This window comes from Diceros bicornis, chromosome 31 (genome assembly GCF_020826845.1).
Source record: "Diceros bicornis minor isolate mBicDic1 chromosome 31, mDicBic1.mat.cur, whole genome shotgun sequence".
NCBI classification, from domain to species: Eukaryota; Metazoa; Chordata; class Mammalia; order Perissodactyla; family Rhinocerotidae; genus Diceros; species Diceros bicornis.
Window position 1 is genome coordinate 10,026,039 of NC_080770.1, and position 5,170 is coordinate 10,031,208.

At 40.0% G+C, this 5,170-nt stretch overlaps 1 pseudogene; it reads left to right on the plus strand.

Annotated features, from left to right (window-relative positions):
• The first annotated feature begins 2,623 nt into the window (after positions 1-2,623).
• On the plus strand, positions 2,624-4,541 carry LOC131395284 (steroid transmembrane transporter SLC22A24-like; annotated as a pseudogene).
• Positions 4,542-5,170: the final 629 nt, after the last annotated feature.

Genomic DNA, 5,170 nt, shown 5'->3' on the forward strand with positions numbered 1-5,170 from the left:
CACAGAGATTGGATTGGTGGTTACCAGAGGGCATAGGGAGAGAGAGGAGGGCAAAAGGGATGATTAGGCACATGTGTGTGGTAATGGATTGTAATTAGTCTTTGGGTGGGAACATGATGTAATCTATTGGGAAATAGAAGTATAATGATTTACAACTGAAATTTATATACTGTTATAAACCAATGTTACTTCAATAAAAAAAAACAATAAAAGACTTACTTGAAGATATATGTCAATGAATATGGGAGTGGACAATAGTCTAGGTGAGAAAAAAGAGTGACTTAGACTTGGTGGGTAATATAGCAGGTAGTTAGAGGCAGTCAGATTCTGGATATCTTTTGAGTTGGAGCAAGTTTTAAAACTTAAGGTTTATGGGAGAGGTTGTGCTGGATATGTGAATTCAGGAGCCGCTAGTAAAGAGATGAGGAAAGTGAGTATACATAGAGAAGAGAAAATATTCAGGAACTGAGCCCTCCAACACTCCAATGTTTGAAGAGCCAACACAGAAGTATGAGAAAGAGCAGCCGGCAATGAATGAGTAACCCAAATTAAGTAAGGTCTTGATAGGCAAATAGAGAAACTGTTTCTAGAAAGAGGAATTTATCAACTACAACATAAACATTTGGATCTGAAAATATGGAAAACAGTAGGACTTTCAGAAGAAATTTGGTAGATATTAATGCCTGATAGGATTGGGTAAAAATATAAGTGAGAAGGAAGTAATTGAGATGGAAATTTTTCTCTGTCAATGAGATCAGATAATGGGGCAGTAGCTGAAGGAGAAAGTGGGTTCGTCAGAAGTTTATTTTGTTTTTGTTTGAGTTGGGAGACATCACAGCCCTTTTGTATGTCAGGGGTTTGGTGATTCTTGGATGAAGCTTATTTTATGCTATAGAATTTTTTTGCCTGTGTCTGTATTTCCTTCCCTCCCCAAAAGGTGGGGCAGGTTCTGGTTCCATTGATTTACCAGGAGGCATATTCAGGGATGAGGGCAGCATCTTCCTGGGGCATCTTTCTAAGGAGGCTCCTTGAGGAAGCCTCAGTTTTCAAGGCAGCCTTACCTTATGGAAGTTTCTCATGTGGTCTAGTGCACTTCTGTCCCCAATAAGCAAACATGGATGTGAATTCTAGTTTTGCCCTCTTGTAATATTGAAGAGTTTCAATGGGATCAAAGGAAAGCTGAACACAGTAGCAAATCACTGCAAATGTCTAATTACAGAAACTTAAATCAAGCCAGCAAAACAACCAGTGATGCTGGAAGGAAAGGAGAAATAAATAAACCAATGTATCAGGATAAGAGCTCATACACAACAAAACCCAGAGATATAGCAGCGGTGGTGCCCAATGGGAATTCAGCATAAAATGAGCATCTCCCACCTCTCCTCCATTTCAATAAGACATAAACTACTCACAGCAATGTCACAGTGCTTGGGCTTCTTTTGTCCTACAAATAATTATGGAGTCTGTGACATAAAAGAAGCCTGTGTACTAAGATGATGGAGTGGGAATTTACAGGTAGGTGTTTGCATAATTATGCATAGTTCCCTGATTTCCTTGTCCATCCTTGGCCAGCTAGTTCATCCCCCACTACATATCCAAATCCAACTTTGGAGTTCCTGCCAGATTTCATTAGAGTTTATACACTGTTCACATTTTACTAGAACAGTCAACTTGGTTGGGCATATTACAGACTTCTCCATGTTATATTTTTCCTGCAAACCGAGGGGAATAATACCCATCTCATAGGGTGGTTGTGAAGGATAAATAGCAGGTGCGTGGAAAGGACCTTGCCCAGTGCTTTGTAGGAAGATATAAATAAATAAATAAATAAATATAAATATAAATATATATAATTATTTGTGAGGAAGATCAGCCCTAAGCTAACATCCAAAGCCAATCCTCCTCTTTTTCGCTGAGGAAGATTGGCCCTGGGCTAACATCCGTGCCCATCTTCCTCCACTTTATATGGGATGCAGCCACAGCATGCCTTGATAAGTGGTGCATCAGTGCGCGCCCGGGATCCAAACCTGTGAACCCTTGGGCCGCTGAAGCGGAGGGCGTGCACTTAACTGCTATGCGACCGGGCCGGCCCATATATGAATATATTTTTAGTGATCATTATTGCCACTGTTAATACTTATTGCTCTGAATCCTCCTCTTTTCCCCATTACTCTAAGGATGAATTACAGGCTGATCCATGGAACATTCAATTTCATCATTCTTTTGTGTCTACATTTGGTTACCATAGTACTTACTTAAGTCCATGGCACTGAATTTCCTCTCCTTTAATTTTTCTGTTTTGTGTGAGATTTTGACGATGTGGAGCAAGGATTTCAGCTGAGTAGGCTTTTAAGCAGGTTTAGTTGTCAACAACTAAAAGTCTCTTTGCCAAATAATTATATCTGTGACTTTATTGGTACTATCTAGCTGCCTAACCTCAAAAGACTTGGAGTCATCTCCTCCCACTGCTCTTCTGTAGTGGTGAGGTGCGGCCCCTGAGGAGAAAGTGATGTCAGGATCAACATGAACTTAGTTGACATAGTAAAAGGAAATACTTTCTCTCTTTGACCTTATCTCTGTGAAGTCATTGTGCCTCCTCTTTGGGATCACTTGTTCAGCCTTGATGGCCTTTCAGGACCTCCTGGATCAAGTTGGAAGCCTGGGAGATTCCATGTCCTTCAGACTGCTTTCTTTTGTGTCTGCATCCTTATAGTATACCCTCATATTCCATTGGAGAACTTCACTGCAGCCGTCCCTGGTCACCGCTTCTGGGTCCACATCCTTGACATTGACACTGTCTCAGCTAATGGCACTGAAATCCTCAGCCAAGATGCCCGCCCGAGAATCTCCATCCCACTGGACTCAAACTTGAGGCCAGAGAAATGTCGTCGCTTCCTCCATCCCCGGTGGCAGTTCCTTCACATGAATGGGACCTTCTCCGAAACAACTGAGCTGGATACGGAGCCTTGTGTAGATGGCTGGGTGTATGACTAAAGCTCCTTCTCCTCCACCATTGTGACTGAGGTAAGAGGTCCCATATATATCTTCTGCTATATGAGCAAAGGGTTTAGAACTAACACAAAAAAACTGACTTGCTTTATACATTTAGTCCCCAGATGGATACTGCAATCAGCCCTTTTTTATTTCTTCAGCAGATAGTAATTGCTTATCTATACTATGACAGTCAAGAGTATTAGTATTGAGATTAATGAACTGAACAAAGTATATATGAACCTGTGATTACATCATTTAATCTAGTGGGTGAGACCTATAATTTAAAAAGTAGTGTTATGCTAGGTCAGTGGTTCTTAATCCTCACTGAAAACTGATGCCCAGATTAAGTAAATTAGAACCTCTTGGCAAATGACTCAGGCATCAGTATTTTTTAAGATTTTCAAGTAATTGGATGTGTGGCCAGAGATGAAGGTTACTGTACGAGTTGAATATAGACTTCTAAGTGAACTCAAAGGCAGAGCTCTTATGTTACCTGTCGGATGACAGAAGGTTTCTTGGAGAAACGATGTTTGAGACAGTATCTGAAGAATGTGTGTAAGTAAATACAATAAAGGGAACTTGTGGTCGAAGAGGAAAGTGAAGAAATATATATAGACATGTGGATAGAGACTATATAAAGGATCTGAGGGAAGAGAGAGTGAGCCAGCTGTATTTGAAGTATTGAAATAGTTCAGTATTATTAGTGTGTGGGAAGCTAGTGGAGAGTGGTTGGAGAGGAAGGCAGGACCCACACAGTAGAGGATCCTGTACATCATATGTAGGAGTTTGGAGTCAGTTTCCACGAAAGTGTTTAAGCTCTCCTAAAAGTGCTGTGCTGCTTTCCTTCTCTTCCAATGAGACCTGGTATGTGGATCTCAATCACTAAGATCAGTGGCTCAATTCCTATTTATGGCTGCCCAGCTGCTGGGAGGTCTGGTATTTGGCCATCTTTCAGACAGGTGAGTGTCACCTCACTTTGGGAGGTCCTGTGTCCTGACAGAGTTCCTTCTGAAGGAGGCAGTCAACCATTGCTGTCACCCAAGCATGTCTCACATGAGGGCACTGAGGGTAATTTATATGTCACTGGACACTCCCAGTGCAACTAAAAATCATGACCTTTGAATTTTTCACAATTAAATATTACCTACACGGATCTTTGGATCAGAGCATTCATTTCCCTGAGTGTTCAGACTCAGGCTTCTATACCATTAACTCAAATAACATAATGAATGAATGAATGTATAGTGAATTAATGAATGAAGCAATCTAATAAAGAAAAGTGGATAAATAAGTCTTCTTGGAGCATAGGTACAGGTTAATAACTATCAACAATAGAATGAAAAAGTAAATTATGGTAGACTCATAAATTTGTATTCAGCAATAAGAAAGAACAAACAATAGCCACATGAAACAACATGGAAAAATCATTATATGACTAAGAATTGCATACCATATGATTCCAATCTTTATAAAGGTCAAAAGCAGGCAAACTAATCTATGGTATTGAAGGCATGATGGTGGATAACTTTGGTGGGAGCAGTGATTAGGAAGAGGCACAATATGGGCTTCTTGTGTGATAGCAATATTCTTTTTTCACCTACTAACTGCCTAAATAGGTATATTTATTTTGTGAGAATTAACAAACTTGTACATATTTGTGCACTTTTTTGTGTGTAACAAACTTCAAGGTAATGTTTAATAAGAGTATAAGAATGATGGGGATGTGACAGCTGGGTTGTGAAGACAGTTGGGTAGGAACTAGTAGTGGCAGCCAGAAGACCAGTTGTAAGAGGATTCATTTCAATACCCATAGTTCAGATTTGTCAAATGATCCTATCAGATCTTAACTAGTAAAGGATACTTTAAAAGAGATAAAGGAGCCTTAGAAGTATCAAGTTCAACACTCTGCAAAATGAAGACAGCTCTGCATTTCTGCCTAACAATCACCTAATTTCTGTTAGATACCTTTTGAGACTGTGTATCTCACTTCTTTAAAAGGGACCACCTGCTCGTATGTGCCTCTTGTTAATGTGACATATTTCATCCACACACTGAGCTTATCTGTGCATTCTCAAGCTTGGACTTTTTCCTGTCTTCCTACCACAGGACCCAAGTGACACTCCAATGGTATTCTGATATACTTATAACAAAATCCAAGTCCTTCCAGGACTATATC